At 40.2% G+C, this 18,166-nt stretch overlaps 1 protein-coding gene across 1 annotated transcript in view; it reads left to right on the top strand.

Moving 5' to 3' along the window:
* The window catches only part of LOC140196422 (SH2/SH3 adapter protein NCK1-like), a 231,602-nt gene that overhangs the window by 105,450 nt on the left and 107,986 nt on the right, over positions 1-18,166 (top strand). Inside the window, exon 2 of the mRNA XM_072255621.1 lies at positions 6,864-6,913. The gene's annotated coding sequence lies outside the window, so the exon portion shown is untranslated. The remainder of the gene's footprint in view (positions 1-6,863; positions 6,914-18,166) is intronic.

Here is an 18,166-nt window from a genome sequence, read left to right as displayed (position 1 = left end):
TAACTTTGTAGGGGTACTCATGGTCAGCCTGCATTGGCAACCGTAGTTTGCCATTGGCTGTCATTTAAGTTCTGCATCTCACTCGTTTCCAACTCATCCAAGATAGCTTCCTGGACTGTGGTCATGGTGCCCAATGCATGCTTGAACAGTATTTCATCTGCGTAGGCACACTGCAGCTTTCCACAGTCTACGTTAATTTCCTCAACTTCAGTTACCTGCTGTCTCTGCATCTCATCTGACTATTCCATTCAGCTCTGATGTGACTTGGTATGTTCTGTAGACCTGCTATTTGCAAAACTTTGTACTTTGTTTATACCAGTCCTCATTAACTAATTTGACCTGAGGATAATTGTAACTTTTCCCCTTGGCAATCCTGGTTACTTCATCACCGATGTGCCTTTGTCCTATTTGTTCCTTCCTCGGCCTTCTCTACAACTTAAAATCGTTTTTCTTCCTTTCTGACTTCTGACAGTATTTTTGGTCTGAACCAAATGCTTCCATGGATGATGTCTGACCTGTTTGCTCCAAGTTTTTCTTTTTAATTGTAAACCATCCCATCAGTGTCATTTTTTACTTCTGTCTTGTGTCATGTTCATCAACTCAGATTTAACTAAGGAATTTAAGTGGAGAGAAATTATTTCCTTGAGCATCCAAGCAAAGCCAGCATTTGTTGCCCATCTCTAGTGGTTCTACAGAGGATGGTGTTGAGCTGTACCTTGAACTGAGTGGGGAATTTTCTAGGTATTTGAGCCAGCAGTGAAGACTTGTAAATATATTTCTACATTGGTATGATTTTGAATTAAATTGAGTAACAGAAAGAGTTTGTGTTCGGTTTGTGGATCATCAAACTTGCAACTTGAAAATTAACCCCATTGCCCATTTATTAGACAATTGATTCTTTGGAAAGTGGGCATCCTTGAGTTTGAGGACATATTGTTCATGTGAGATGAGTTTGGTGTTCTGAAGTGAGTTTTAATTGCTCAAAGCTCTGTTCAAATCTCTCAGAATCATGTACATGGTAATTAATCACTCAGGAATCAGAACATCTGAAATCCAGACCTAATATTGGAATTAAAGAAAAATCTTTCTCCAAAGACGAACAGCATTTAATGAAGTTCCTCTGTAGAAGAAAGCCAAAAAACAGTCAGATTGAATCCAGATTGGTCAGATTCAGAAAACTGTAGGTGGAAAAACTTGGCTCAAGAGATGATAGCAAGCAGAATAACATGATGGTTCCCTATAGGGAAATGTGTTCCAGAGGATGAGTAGGGCATGATGAAGCTGGGTATTGCCTTCACTCCCATAAGGCACGAGCACCCTAGCTGAATGTCAACATAGTATTCTGAGAATTAGTTTCTTGTGCCTTTTCTCTAGCATCTGGAATGGTGGTATTCGCATGTGATGCACACCAGTAGCAGCTTAGCAGTTGAAGGGACAAAAAGAATACTCAATACCACCTTGAGAACTAGCAAGCGTTTTCTTTGCTTCATTACTTTGTATGTTTTTTAAGAATGTGAAGTGATATAAAATGGGCTCGATTGTAATTTTTGCAACATGTGAGATAAAAGCAGTAAACCATCTTGTCAAGAGACTTGTTCTAGGTATCGTCAATTCCATTCTTGAAAATGAGCTTTAATTTTTTTTAACAGGTTTCTTGCCATGTGTCTTATTTTTTGGTGTTTTACTGCAGTGTTTTCTCCATATTTGAATATTTGTGTTAAATACTCCATTGAATTTTTGTTTGAAAACTTTGAAACAATTTTCGTTTTCAAAAAAAACTGTAACAATATCCAGAAGAAGATGGTGTCAGTAAACAATGTGACTAAGGCAAACATCCTCCAGAAGGTACTCAAAACTACTTTGATTTTTGTCTTTTCTTTCAAATGTGGTTCTGCTACTGTTGGAGCCTACGATCTACACTTGGCTGACCTGTTTTCAGGCCGATAGAGCAATCTGGTACTTTGCTGTCTGAGGCAGTTATGGGAGTCTTCGAAGTGTGCGGCCTGGAGATGAGGTGCAAGCCCATGATCGACTCTATTTCTTGGTGATCTCACAGATGAAAGTCCTGAGGAAGAGTGAAATCATTGAGGCGCGTACAGAAAGCAAGAGGATGTTCAACACCATATACCCAGGTTCTCGCTCAATCCTGCCAGAGGAAGGAGTCTGCATGTGATGGTCTCTGTCCCTCAGTGGTGCTGGAGTCTTTGAGTCAGGTTTAATTGACGTGGTTTGCAGTTCAGGTTATGATGTGTTTCTGGTCACTTTTTTTTTGTTGCTACTTTGCAGATAATGAACACTGAGCTGAATCAAATATGCCTGGACTCCTTCGATTTTGTTGTATATTCTGTGTTTTTTTCACTTTTTTTGCCAGTTACCTGATTTGTGTTTTTTTGCATGTGGAGGGAGGGGGGATTTGATGCTTTCTTTGAAGAGGTTCCATGGTTTTCTTTGTTTCTTGGTTGCCTGTGGGGGAAGGGGTTTTAAAATGCTGCATACATACTTTGATAATAAATAAATGTACTTTGAATCTTTTAAAATGCTCTAAAGCTTAGATCGTAGGTAAATTTAAGGTATTTTTGAAACCTTTTATTTAGGATTTGGCAAGCTGTGCTCTTATGCCATTTTTTTTAAATAGAAGGAAGTCTGGCTCCAGTCTGCCATTAGTACATTAGGATAATTAACCTCTTTTTGAATCTGCTCTTGCATATGAAGATGGAAAAGCATTGCTTTGTTCCCTGGTTCAGTGAATAGTTTATATTAAAGGCCAATTCTTTTGGGACACTCAACTTCAGAAAATAACCACATTAAATTTCATTGAAACATGGTTATTGGGGCTAACAATTGTTTACAAATGCAAACACTGTGTAGTGGATTTTGTTTTTAATCCTAGCATTAGAAGCATTTTTTTGGAAAGCAGCTGTCTATCCCTGTAGTTTATCCCTTCAGGGTTAGAATTGCGAGTTGAATTTCACCGCTAATGGGCAAATTGTTTTATAAATGTAATGCCTTGATGCCTGTGTTAAGTGTGCCGGTAAGCAATACTGGAAAGGCACCCCTAAAATAGTTTTGTGAAAGGTATTTTTTTTAGATTGGCTGTAACCCAATTTACCATGAAATTTTAAAAAAACTGGAGCTTTGGAAATCTGAAAGCAAGAAAATACTGGAAATGTTGAGTGGCGAGGGAACATTTGTGCGACGAGAAATGGAATTAGTGTTTCAGATTGAAAATCCTTTGCCAGAAGTGAGAAGAAAAACTAAACGGGGCTTAGATTGAGTAGGGGGGAGGGGTGTTGGGATGGGAATAAATAAAGGTAAGGCTGTGGTACTACCTGAAGGGCAGGTCAGTGTTTGTGAAGTTTTCTGATTAATAAGTAGAGATCCAGGCGTTCTTAGACCGGGAAGCCATACAGGAGGAATATGGGAGGGAGTATAGAGATACACGTGGGAGTCTAGAGTCCTGTAATAGGTGTTTGTTATTGATGTAGTTTTCTGATTAATAAGTAGAGATCCAGGAGTTCTTAGACCGGGAAACCATACAGGAGGAATATGGGAGGGAGTATAGAGGTACACGTGGGAGTCTAGAGTCCTGTAATAGGTGTTTGTTATTGATGTATCCCTGAGAGGGAGAGGCCAGAGTTGGGGTGAGAACCCACGAGGTAGAGCTGTACAAGCAAGGGAACTTTGAGTACTGTGTGAGAAAGAAACCGCACAAATTCAGTTTTCAGTGTGCTGGAGAATGAGAGCGGCTTTGGTATGATCATTGTCCATAAGGTCCACATGCTGTTTGTCTTCTATTGTGGTAGGGAGCAATGAACTGCTCGAGAGTTGATGCTACTGTTTGAGGCAAAATGGTGTCTGATAGGCAGAGGACTTTTCACCAACCAGAACAGCACCACCTTTGTCAGGTATGACAACAGTGTCTGGTTTGGCCTTCATTGCTACAAGCTGAGAAGGGGATAAGTTAAAGCACGTCAGGAAAGAGAACATCCAGATTTTTCCCCCTCCCTCCCCCCAACACTCTCTGCTCCAAGAAGCCTGGATGGGAAATAGTTTCCACAAACCACGTAGTTTTGAGGGTAGAGGGATCAGTGACATGGGGAGAGAAAGAGGCTAGGTGTTTTGAAGTTTAAGGAGAACTGCTGTGTAGAATATTCTTGACTCCATAATGTGAGTTCAGATTAGTGTTCCTAGCTCCACTGGATTTGTTTACTTCATTCATCTCCGGTGAACGCCTTGAACATTGTTTAATGATGACAGTCCTTGGATTTGAGGAAGCTTGGATAAGGGTATCATGTTCATTCTTCCTCCTTGTAGTGTATTGTAGTAAATCAGAACTTAAGATCTGTCAACTGAGTTTTAGAATATCAAGGTTCAAAGTAAAATGCCACCACATACTTGCTACCCTAGATTCTTTTCTCTGCGGGCATACTTAGCAAATCTATAGAACAGTGACTAAGTTGGAATCAATGGACAACAACCTGTTCATGGTTATAAAGGAACTGTTTCTGTAGCAGGATGCAGGACAAAAAGAAATTTTTTTGGGCCAGGATGATATGATGCACAGCTGTTGAAATGGCCTATGGATGTGGTGACAAAATTGCATTCAATATTTGAATGCAAGAAAACTGCGGCGGAGCTCAGTACAACACAGAAGATATTGACCAATAATGAGCAAGGTGCTGGCAAGAAATAATAAATTGAGCTCAGTTGAAACTTCTGTGTTAAATAAATAAATATGAAAAACATTGCCTTGTATAGTGCATTGTTTGGTAAATGCCCAGGAATGAATTAATACCCTGCTTGGCTTGTAATGATCTTCCCCAATCTTGTAATGTTAGGAAGTTGATTTGGTCTTGGGGCTAGGGGAAGCTCTTTCAAACAGCATTTTTTGCTGAATAGATCTAGATCCTGCCTATTTCATATATTTTAATTTGTCACTTTATAGTATAAAGTTAAGGATGTTTCTTGATCAGTTCTTGATCGTCGGGGGGGTGGGGGGGAGAGAAACAATGAGCAATATTTTTTATAACCTTGCCCCATATTTCTCAATACTTTCAGGATTTTGGGAACTAATGAGTAAGATAGTGAATGTGAGCAAGATAGTTTTAACTTATAAACAAAGTTAAATAACAAACTTTGTGTTTGCTGTTTGGCTTTGACTTTGTATATTACAGATGGCTTGAATCTTGCTTTACAAAAAAGTGACTGTAGTCAAAATGTACTGCAAATAATTAGTACTTCACTTATTCGAAGAAAACTTGTTGCTTTAAATGGTCTTGTAAAATTTGGAAGTTATGCTTTGAATATTCAGTAATGTTTTTCCAAAAGTAACATCCAAGGATCAATGTCAGTTTTATCCTTTGCCGGGGGCGGGGGGAGCGGAAAGGTTTTGGGGGGGTGGTGTAGTGGATGACGCATTTGGGATTTGCGCTCAAATTGCAGAATGGAAATTGATTTAAATTGGGAAGTGGAAGTCGAATGCTAATATTTTTTAAACAAGTTATGTGAAGTAATGATAACAGATTAGTTGGGAATGTATACTTCAAAGCAGAACAAAGAAGATTATTCAAGTTCAGTGAAGATTTAAAACAATTCTCCTTTGCTCTTCCCTCCCTTTTTCCTTCCTCCCACATATGACAGAGGAAATCAGATGATTCCCAGACCAGGCAGTTAACACTTAGCAGACTGGTATTTGGTAATTTTGATATGTTCAGCATTCAGACTAAGCTCCTGATAGGAACTAGAAGGTTTTTATTTCAAATGTAGGTTGTGAGTGACAATCTTGGGTGATGGGCTGAAATAAATTTGGGGCCAGTGCAAGAGATGATTCAATGGCAGATGGATATCGGACACCATTCCATTTCACATTAGGAAAGGTGGCCAATCCAGATGAAGTGTTTGGGTGTTCTCAACAAAGCTTGATTCTGTGTTTGCAGAATAAATAACACTTCAAATTAAATTCGTGGTACAGTGTCTCCAAGAAAATAAAGAGCAGGTTCAGTTAAGAAGTCTTTCTTGTTTCTGTATGCTCTAACTATAATTTAAAATAAGTGGTTAAGACTGGTTATTTTCCGTTTTGTCCAGTCAGATTTGACTGCCAGTTTCTCTTGTTTCTTCAGCTTTATTTCTATTTCTGTGCTTTACCAAATATAGCTTTCCTGACTATTTTAGCTTCTGGCATAAAGACATACACTGTTGAATGTTGTGATTTATATTAGTCTCTCATATTTTCAGAAGCAGCGTTTTTACTTTTAAACATTTTCAGGAACTTCATTTTTGTTTGAGCTATTTTATGCAGTTATTCTTTACAAAGCATGTAATGTTCTTTTTGAGCATTTAATAACTAAATGAAGAAATGCTTGCAGATGAATGAAACAAAACTAAGTAAACTTATAAAAGCCTCCTTTCCTGGTTTACAAAAATACATTGATCATTACCTCAGAAGGGAAAAAAAATGCAGCTATTTTGTTGCCTTGATAATTCTTGCAGCACTTGTTACAGCATGGAGATCATTTGGCCCATCAGGATCATGCCAGTTCTCACCAGCAAATCCAATTCCCTTCCCCTCTTTTCCCTGTGTCTTTGCCACTTAAGTATTTTACCAATTAACACACCAGCACATCTGCAACTGACAAAGCTCAAGCCCACACAAAGCAATGCAAACTCCACAAATTCCAAAGAGACTTTGGGGGACAGGTAGGATAGAGAGGGTTAGTTTTTAGTATGAGCCCCTGCAGTTGTGGGACAGGGGTAACTACTGTACCATCAAGCTGCCATTGTTACAACAATCATATTGGTTCTAAACACTGAGGGGAAACCACCTGAAAATACAGTGAATTGAATTGTTTTTGTTTTAATTTCAGCTCGTCATTGAACAAGAAACACTGAGGCTGGCTGTTTTGATGTGGCACAGGTAGAATTTTTTTTATTAACTAACAAATAACTATTTAAAATCACTTGTTTTGCCATAAATTGGGCTACCTGTATAATTTTCATAATGCATAGGGGGAATTGAGTCTCTAAACAGTGTGATTGCATTTCTTCAAATGGCATTACTGTAGTATTCAGTAAAACATAAATCTTTAGCCTGGATGCTGAACTTCGAATAGTTATTGTTTAGTGCCATGCAAAAGGATCTAATGAAGCTGCCGGGCAGAAAAATTGCTGATGTACAATGGTATCAAATCCAGGATAAATAGCAATACAGATTAAGGCCTATGTGGCCTTTTCACAGGTGTGATCAGAACCATACAGAATTCTTTGATGTAGTCCAGCCAAAGGTTTGTTACAGTGATGGCTAAACGCCTTTTGTTTTCCAGCCTTGAAGCCCTCCATTTAGCCTTTTGGATTTCTCTTTTAATGGAGTTCATTTCTAGCTTTTTTTTAGCACGAGGGAATTACTTGTCTTTGCATTTTTGTTTGGTCCAAAGTGCTTGATCTCTGCCTTGATCTGCACTGAAACCGAGCTACTTTTACTTTTACCCACTCAATCAATCAATGCCTCTGATTTAATGCTGGCATCTAGTTGTAGAACATGTGTGAGAATATAATTGAAATGTTAAATGAATTTATATTTTTGTAGTTATGGTATTAACCAAATATAGATTCTAGAGGAGTGAGCAGAATAATTGTTGGAGGTAACTGCAGATTACAAAGTGGTTACAAATTTGAGTTTGGCAGCGGGTGTAGTATACATTACCAAAGAACAAAAACTTGTAAAGAAAAAAAATAATGGCTAGTCCATCTTCTGTGGTACAAAATAATAATTTTTAAAACTAAAGAGTGCATGCCCATCAAAATGATGCAGGGTGACATTGACTAAATTGTGGAGAAACTTGTAATGCTGGGACTTGTTATTCTACAAAGAGGGACAAATTTGTGGTAAATATTTTCTAGTTCTTGGGACAATGATTTATTGTCAGTTTCAAATGGAAAAATGCATAACTTGGAGGCAGTGGGAAGAAACAAGGCTAACAAGGTTAGTTCAACAGCTTTATGAAACCTATTTTGTCAACTTGTCTGCTCTGTAGGTTTATGCTAAACCTAATTGATCAATACTGCTTACGTCATGGTATAGTAAACAGGTGAAAACCTATTGGATCTAGATGCTACCTGACCTGTTGTGTTCCTCCAGTATTTAGTGTTTATGGCACTGTAAACCTTTTATTTGTGATTATTGAACTAAGGCAAATGTCCTTTAGTGAAAGCTCATAGAATATCTTGCTAGAATTAACTAATACTCTTTCATAGTATTATAGTAAATAGTAAATAGTCATAGTCATACTTTATTGATCCCGAGGGAAATTGGTTTTCGTTACAGTTGCACCATAAATAATTAAATAGTAATAAAACCATAAATAATTAAATAGTAATATGTAAATTATGCCAGGAAATAAGTCCAGGACCAGCCTATTGGCTCAGGGTGTCTGACCCTCCAAGGGAGGCGTTGTAAAGTTTGATGACCACAGGCAGGAATGACTTCCTATGATGCTCTGTGTTGCATCTCGGTGGAATGAGTCTCTGGCTGAATGTACTCCTGTGCCCAACTAGTCCATTATGTAGTGGATGGGAGACATTGTCCAAGATGTCATGCAACTTGGACAGCATCCTCTTTTCAGACATCACCGTCAGAGAATCCAGTTCCATCCCCACAACATCACTGGCCTTACGAATGAGTTTGTTGATTCTGTTGGTGTCTGCTAATCTCAGCCTGCTGCCCCAGCACACAACAGCAAACATGATCGCACTGGCCACCACAGACTCGTAGAACATCCTCAGCATCGTCCGACAGGTGTTAAAGGACCTGTCTCCTCAGGCAATAGAGACGGCTCTGACCCTTCTTGTAGACAGCCTCAGTGTCCTTTGACCAGTCTAGTTTATTGTCAATTCGTATCCCCAGGTATTTGTAAACCTCCACCATGTCTACACTGACCCCCTGGATGGAAACAGGGGTCACCGGTGCCTTAGTCCTCCTCAGGTCCACCACCAGCTCCTTAGTCTTTTTCACATTAAGCTACAGATAATTCTGCTCACACCATGTGACAAAGTTTCCTACCATAGCCCTGTACTCAGCCTCATCTCCCTTGCTGATGCGTCCAACTATGGCAGAGTCATCAGAAAACTTCTAAAGATGACAAGACTCTGTGCAGTAGTTGAAGTCCGAGGTGTAAATGGTGAAGAGAAAGGGAGACAAGACAGTCCCCTTTGGAGCCCCAGTGCTGCTGATCACTCTGTCGGACACACAGTGTTGCAATCACACGTACTGTGGTCTGCCAGTCAGGTAATCAAGAATCCATGACACCAGGAAAGCATCCACCTGCATCGCTGTCAGCTTCTCCCCCAGCAGAGCAGGGCGGATGGTGTTGAACGCACTGGAGAAGTTAAAAAACATGACCCTCACCGTGCTCGCTGGCTTGTCCAGGTGGGCGTAGACACGGTTCAGCAGGTAGAGGAAGGCATCCTCAACTCCTAGTCGGGGCTGGTAGGCGAACTGGAGGGGATCTAAGTGTGGCCTAACCATAGGCTGGAGCAGCTCCAGAACAAGTCTCTCCAGGGTCTTCATGATGTCTATCTCCAATGTCATAAGAGCAATGATTATTTAAAGCATTCATATGTTTTTAAACTGAATTTCTGCTTGCTGAATAAAGGTAATAAGCTATATAGCCATGATCCCTCAGCTCCAGGTCTAGCACAAACCTGGTTATTAGTACTGGAGAAGAGGAAATTTATCCAGTTGCACTTGGACATTACATGTGTACTGTTTAGTAATAAACAGTAAGTAAAAATACTAAGCATGTCTTAGATTTTTAAATCTCATCTCAAACCATTCATTATATTGTATATTGCTGCATTTTGGGTTTTGATTTTAAAAAGAGATTGAAATACCCACTTGGCTGTTTTTCAGTATGTGTGGCTGGGGCTCATTGTCATGAAGGCACCACTAAGTAAACAATTGTTGTGTTTGGAGAATGTCCTACTAACATTAGCAGAGCATCCAGCCACTGATACCATTATGGTGATTTCAGAACAGATTTTTTTTTCATTGACATTTTCGGAGCATGAAGCCCATAGATTTGGACATCAGACCAAAAAAAGGTACCACATCTGCAGTTACTAAGCAAAGAGCTAGTCGTTTCAATGCCTGATTTAGAAAATGGCTGAAAGGGGATTTTACAAGTTGCATTCATTGTAAACTTCAGGTAGTCCCTCCATCTTCTGATCTGCCATGATGTCTGGCACAGGCATCATCATCTAACAGCTTCAGTAATTCTTGCTAGACCTTCCTCATTTACTTGCCTGGTTTCCCTTAAGTACATCCATGCTCTTTGACTGTTCCATATGACAATCAGTTCTGTATTCAAACCACTCAATTTTTAGTTCTGTCTGAATCTAAACGTGCAATAGAAGTACTGGTCATGGTCCCAATTTCCTGTGTTTGACCCATATCCCCATGTACATATCAGAGTCATTTTTAAATGATGCTGTTGTACCTGCCTCAACCACTTCCTCAGGCATCTCATTCCATATAATCAGTCTTTGTGGAAAAAGATTCCCCTGTAATCTTTGATAATGTTCACTTTCAACAACACATCCTAATTTTGTGTCATCTGCAAATTTACCATTTCAGTCTTGTGTACTCGCATCCAAGTCATTTACATAAATAATGAAGAACAAGGGTCTCAGCACCATCTTGTGTGGCAAACGATTAGCCACCATCCTCAAGTCCAACAAACAACCTTCAACCACCACCACCACCTGCTTCCTGAGGCAATTTTGAATCCATCCAACTAGTTCTCCCTGCATTCCGTGACTAGTCTATTATGTGGGACCTTTTCAAAGACCTTGCTGAAGTCCAAATGGACAGCATCCTCTGCCATGCCCTCATCTTTTTAGTTAGGTCTTTTTAAAAAAAACTATAAAAATTCATCAAGCATGACTTTCCAAGCACAAAGCTGTCTTTACCCTCAATCAGATTGTATCGATCCAAAAGCTGGTAGTGCTGTCCCTCAGAATACCTTCCAGCAGCTTCCCCTTACTGATGTGAGACTGACTGGCTGGAGTTCTCTGGCTTGACTTTGCAACGCCTAACCAAAACAGCATTGGCTGCCTTCCAGTTTTCAGAAACTTCACTGAACAAATATCCCTGCGAGGGCTTTGCAATTTCTTATCTAGACAAAATGAAAATGTACTTTGTAAGGTTCTGGGGGTTTGTACATTTTAATGCACTGTAAGCCTGCAAATACTCCTATGTAATCTGATGTCCTCTGAATCATCCACCTTTTTTCTGCTGTTTCTTGAACAACCATTATTTTCTCCTCAGTAAACAAAGGAAAATATTCACTAAAATTCCACCCATATTCTGCAGCTCAACATAGATGATCTCCAAGGGGACATACTCCGTTCCCAGTCACTCTTTTATTATTAAGGCTATAGAACCTCTTGGAATTCTCCTTGGCCCTACCTGCTGGTTCTGTCTTGTGTCCTCTTTGTGGCTCTGTTTTCTCCCTGAAGAGTATGATTAATCTTTTTTGAGTTACCAAGGAATTTGTTTGTCCCTAGTTTCTTGATCATAGTCTCAATATCTCTTATCAGCCAAGGTTCCCTAAGCTTGTTAGGTTTACTCTTTATCCTAACAGGAACATGCTGCTCCTGGGTGCTTGATATCACATTTTTTGACCGCCTTCCTTTCCTTCAAAGGGTCACAATTGACCTCTGCTTGATCCTCCCACATTTCTCCAAAATTATCTCCACTACAGTTTAGCACCCTAACTTGTGGACTGTCCATCCTTTTCCATGGCTACCTTAAATCAAATTGATTTATGGTCACGAGAGCCAAAGTACTGTCTGATTGCCACTTTAGTTACTTGCCCTGCCCCTTTCCTGAAGGGAAGGTCCATTGTTGTGCCCCCACTGTGTAGAGCTTTCAACATAAAGATTCAGGAAGCCTTTTCCTGGACATGTTGCATAAAGTCTATCACATCCAGATCCTTAAGGCTCTGGGTTGCCCAATAAGTACTGGGAACATTAAAATCTCCCACTAAAACAACTAAGCTATTTTTCTACACACCTGCTGCTCAAGTTCCTCTTACCTGTTGTGGATGTGGGGAGTAATTTAATACAGCTTTACTAGAATGATGTCCTCTTGTTCGATGTTCCACCCATAATGGGCTCACTGAATATCTAAGTGATGCCGTTATCTCCACCTTTATCAAAAAGGCAACCTTCCATGGCATCCCCACCCCTCACTTACCTGTACTACTTTCATGCCTGTAGCATCTATAACTGGAATAATGAGCCACCAGTCCTGCCCTTCTCTTAGCCATGTTTCTGTCATGGCTACAGCATCCCTGTCCTTGGACTCAATCCACATTCAGAGTTAGTCTGCCTTGTCTGTTAAATGTCACGCATTGATATACGTGCAGTTTAAATGAGTGTTCCCTTCCCTGCCTTTGCTGTGCCCTTGGTCATCCTGATTACTAACCGTGTGCTCTGCTTTATCCCAGGACTTCCTCCTGCTCAATGTTCCACTCTCCACCAATCTGTTTTAAACACTCTCATGTAACATCAGCAGGTTTCCCTGCAAGGATTTTGGTCCCTCTCTGGTTCAAGTGCGACACATCCCTCGTGCATGTTTCTACTACCCCATAAGAGATCCCAGTGTTCCAAGAACCTGAATCCCTGCCCCTGCTTCATCCCCTCAGCCAGGAATTCATCCATCCTATTTTTCTGTTTCTGACCTCATTACCTTGTGGCACCTGAAGTAATCCACTAATCATAATCTTTGAGGTCCTGCCTCTTACATTCTTAACTAACTCCCTCTAACCATGTTGCAGGACCTCATCCCATACTCTGTATGTCATTTGCACCAACATGTACAATTACCGTCTAGCTGTTCATCCTCCCACTTCAGAATTTTTTGCAGTGGCTCAGAGACTTCCTGGATTGTGGCACCTAGGAAGCAATTCTTTTCCATTCAAAGTGCCTTAGGAAATCCTGAGATTGTGGAAGGTTTTATGAATGGAGTTCTTCATTGAGCAATACTAGTTACTTATAAAGGAATTGGGTGAATTGCAATTGCATCAACTTCATTACAAGGTGATTAGGAGAATTCAAATGGCATTGTCTAAACTTAGACTTTGTTGGGCTATGAAAAATCCATTATTTCGGTCTTTGAATAGGTCAAAAAAATCTATCAATTTTACTGGATTTTTTTTTCTGTTGAATTGTCACTCTATTCCTTCAGTAACTTGTGCTTAAAATGGTTACATTGTACTGAAATGTGTGTATAATTTGATATTTGGTATGCAATCTTTTGTATTATATCTGTTATAGTGTAGCAAGCTATGTGAAATATACAAACTTAACACTGAAAGACAAGTGTTTTCTTTTGGTTTGCAATATTCCATGGGTGGCAATGTAAGCCACAGTAATAGATTAAATTCTCGGTTTGAGCCATGTGTTTGGCACACCATATCAGTTCCAATTCCTCCTCCATCTCCAACGCAGCGTACCTGCAAATGTTTGGGTCTTTTCCCCCTCACACCATGAATTGAGTAAATGAAGTGTGTCTTTATTTTAAGAGGTGCATTTTTTACCTTGATTAAGTGATTAAATCTGAATTGAGTCTGGTTTCCAAGAAGGCGGTGTCAGAACCACAAATTCTGTGTCCAACATGTGGACTTCATCGTTGACTGCTGGACCATGATCAAAAAGCTGAAGTGCTGCCATTCATACCACAACCTCATAAGTAAATTCATTACATTGAACAAGGTTTAGGAAGCAAGAATCAGACTGGGCTCAAGAGTTAAGGTAGCCAGGAAGGAGCTGAAGAATGGAGTTAGGAGAGTTTGGGGGCATGAGAAGGACTTGGTGAGTTGGATTAAAGAAAACCCCAAGGTTTTCAACATGTATGTGGGAAAAACAGGAGAATGGCGAGAGTGAGGGTATAGTAGAAGGAAAGGTATTGAGACATAGTAGAGGGTATAGTATCGGGGATAGTAGAGGGAATGTGCACCTGGGGTCAGAGGTAAGGAGGTCTTTAATGAATACTTCAGTGTTCATCAGTGAGAGACTTGACATTTGTGAGGACGGCTTAAAGCAGGCTGATATGCTTGAATATATTGATGTTAAGAAAGGAGATGTGTCTGAACTTTTGGAAAAACATTTGGATAAGTAGGTCCTCAGGGACAGACAGGATATACAGGAAACGAGGAAAGAGTTACTGCACCTTTGTTGATCTTTGTGTTCTTATTGGTCACAGGAATAATACCAAATGATTAGAGGGTGGCCAATTCCTTTGTTGAAGAAATGAAGTTGAGATAATCCTGAGAATTCTAGACCAGTGGGTCTTCACTGGCGGAGAAATTATTGGAGACTATTCTCAGAGACAGGATTTATAAGTACTTGGATAGCATAATCTTATTAAGGATACTCAACATGACTCTGGAAGGGCAGGTCATGCCTCTCAAACCTGTTTGAATTCTTTGAGGATGTGACTAAGCACATTGAAGGTAAAGCAGTTGATTTGGCGTTTGTAGATTTTAGTAAAGTGTTTGATAAGTTTCCCCATCATAGGTTCACTCGGAAAGCATGGAGGCATGGGATCCAAGGAAACTTGGCTGCGTGGCTACGGAATTGGCTTCTCCATAAAAGGCAAATTGTGGTAGTAGATGGAGAGTATTCTGCTTGGAGTTTAGAGACCAGTGGTGTTCTCCAGCAATCTATTCTGAGTCCCCGCTCTTCATGACTCGGATGAGGAAGTGGAAGGGTGCATAAGTTTGCAGATGACACAAAGGATGATGATGATGTGGGTTGCAATGAGGCATTGACCCAGTGTAGCGCTGGTCTGAGAAGTGGCAGATGCAGTTCAATCCAGAAAAGTGTGAAGTGGTTCATTTTGGAAGGTCAGATTTGAAGGCCAAATACAGCGTTGATGGCAGGATTCTTGGCAGTGTGGTGGAACAAAAGGATATTGGGGTCTACATCCATTGAACCTCAAAGTTGCCTGCAGGTTGGAGGTTGTTAATCAGTTGTATGGTGTGTTGCCTTTGTTTAGGGTATTGAGTTCAAGAGCTGCAAGCTAGTGTTGGAGCTCTATAAACCCCTGGTTGGACCATTCTTGGAATATTGTTTTCAGTTCTAGTCACCTCATTATAGGGAGGATGTGGAAGCTTTAGCGAGGAGATGAGAGCATACTGCCTGGATTAGAGGGCATGATTTAGGTTAACTGAGCTAGGGCTTAGCGCTTTGGAGCTAAGGAAGAAGAGATGTGGCCTGATAGAGATTTTACAGGATGAGAGGCATAGATCGAGTGGATAGCTGGACATTCTCCCCCCCCCCCCCCCGGGTGGAAATGGCTGATAAAAGGAGTACAATTTTAGTGATGGAAGGAAAGTATGGGGATGATGTCAGAGACATGTTCTTTACGCAGTGGTGGGTGGAAGGAATACCCTGCCAGGACCGGCAGTGGATACAGAAATACTGGGGGCATTTAAGAAACTCTTTGGCACCTGGATGAAATAAAAACGGAGGGCTGTGGAAGGGAAGGGTTTGATTGATCTTGAGCAGGTTAAAAGTTCGGCATAATGGCGTGGCATGTAGGGCCTGCACTGTGCTGTGTTCTATGAACTATGAGCTGAATTGCAATGCAGATAAATGGAGTTTCCATTCTGATCAATGTGATGAAGCACCCATAGCCTGAGTAGGTGGAGCCTACTGTGCTATAAAATGAGTGAAGGAGCATTGTGCAACTGCAGGGCTTTGGAAACAGTCGAAACCCGGCAGATGAGGAGATAACTTGCCAACATGGCTGTCGTGTGCAAAATCTTTCATCACTGATGGCATAATACTTGTAGTTCGGAGGTTAATTTTACTTTGAATGAAAACGAAGAGTGGTTACCATTTCTTAATACTTTGTTATATTTTAAGTTCATAATGAATGGTTTCCTAACCTCATGCATCCGATTTCTTCCCTCTTTATTTTCCACCCCATCCCCCCACCAATCCCTCAAACAACTGCTCTGAAAAGTCACCTTTTCCATTGCAACGTTTTCTGAGTTTGTAGAATGTCTGATAACTGGATATTTAATCTTTGAGTGAAGTTTCTCCCACTCTCCCTTTGCACTACAATTTCCATCATTTGGAAATAGAAAGCTTTTAGGCTGCCAGGTGGCCGACATTAAATTATTTCCTCCGTCAATCTGCTAGCGAGAAGTCTGCATTCCTCATGGTAGATTGCCCAGGACTGGGCCTTGAGGAGTGGCTGTTCACCGCTGTTTGCAATATATCTGCTATGTTAATTAACAACAAGCACAAACCTTCCCAAGATCTCACTGTCATAACAACAATGACCATTTTTTTAAAAAGCTGTAGAAAATTTCTTCCAGAAATTTCTTCCAACAACAATGCCCCTTGGATATTCCTCCCTGGTTAATTGTCATTTCAGAACCATACTTGTGCATTCAGCTTTAGAAAAATACATATTTTTGTTGCATATTCTTTGTCTTCAGTCTTGGCTACAAGCTGATTTCAGCAAACATGTTCTAGAAATGTTTGTGTTGAATATGCTACTTAAAGCATCAAACCATTTTAACTGAAAATGTAACCCTGGATCATTAATTTAAATGATTCCATGTTTATAAACAGAGGTCCTTGTTGAAGGCATTGTAAACAAAAAGTGACTCTTACTTCAGCTTCAAATCTCAGTTTGTGCAATATTATTCTGTTTTTGTATCCTTAATATAGTGCTGATAAAAGGGAACTTACGTTTTGCTTAATCATTTAAAATGAATGTGTCCAAACTATCTGGAGCATTTTCTTTGAGTAGAGTGTTACGTTTGTGTTTTAGTGGCCTGATATTTGAGATTTAGGTGCCTGTGTCCTGGAAACTTCCAGTCTTGTGTGATTATTTTTTTTAATGGAAGTTTTGGGGAAATCCAAGCATGATTAGTTTTGAAAGCAGTTATTTTTCTGGAGTATATCTTCAAGTGACCCCAGTGATCGTGCGTGTGTGTTTTTTAACTGTTTTCAAAAGCATGGTTGACTTTGGCCACTATTGTAAACTTTGTTGCAAAGGAATTCACATGTTGTGACATTGTATTATTCAAAACTTGAGCTTTATTTTTCATCAGAAATGTCCTCCCGCCGCCCCCCCCCCCCGTTAGTCACACGCATCTGATCTGACTTATTCAACAGGAAATAACTTAACAAATGCGCTCTTCAATGTGACATGGGCTTTTTTTAAAAAAAATCATGTCAAAGCTAATAAAACCAAGCTGTTTGTTGATCTCAACCGTTTGATTGTTTAGTTCTAAGCCATATTCTGAAACTCATAATCTGCTGTCCGACTATTCTGCAATGCTGATGGGTCAGCATGTGGCTCAGACCCATTTCCCACGCTCCCTCTCCACTCACTGCTAGGACTTGGTTCCTGGGCCTTGTTTAAACTTTCCCAGTTCACTGGAAAGCTTTGTACAGTGTGATTCTTAAAGTTAATAATACCGGCGTGGGTTTACAATAGAAAAAATGTCATTGTCTGGAAATACAGCATTTTTTGCCAGATGTTTGGAGGTCAACTGTGGAGGACTGGTAGATGTGGTGTACTCCCAGCTGTCCCGAGTGCCTTTCCACTTTTGCTTTTACTCTGTGTCCAGCGGCTGTGTCGAGTGTTCGTAGGTCTGCTGTTGTGCTCAGTTATGAGGGCTGAGTGTGCACATTTTAAGTGATGCATTGTCGTTGCCTCTCTGAGTCATGCTTGGAAGCTTGTAGGAATGTGTCTGAGTTGATCAGCCACTGTAATTGTAATCTCTGCATTAAAGTAGGCCTGCTTAAATTAAATCTACAATGGCAGGAATGCTTTCACCTACCTGAACATTGTAAAACTTTGATACATTTAATAGACATCCTTGAACAGTTGCCCTCTGGCATTGAAATCTCTTTGACTGCTCTTGTGCCCTTCCATTGCTGTTTGCTTCTGTAGTCTAATCGTTTACAAAATTGCATGCCATATTGCCTGCACTATTGTTTTGTCTACCAAAAAGATCTGGCTGCTTTGCTTTCACTTGTGTAATTGTAGCAACTTTAGGCAATGTAGCATTTCTGTGACAATAATTTACAGTATTCCATCTCCCGACTGTCATTGTATTGTACTTTAACACTGGATGAATCA

The sequence above is a fragment of the Mobula birostris genome, chromosome 4 (genome assembly GCF_030028105.1).
Source record: "Mobula birostris isolate sMobBir1 chromosome 4, sMobBir1.hap1, whole genome shotgun sequence".
NCBI lineage: Eukaryota > Metazoa > Chordata > Chondrichthyes > Myliobatiformes > Myliobatidae > Mobula > Mobula birostris.
This window is presented reverse-complemented; position numbering and strand designations above follow the sequence as displayed.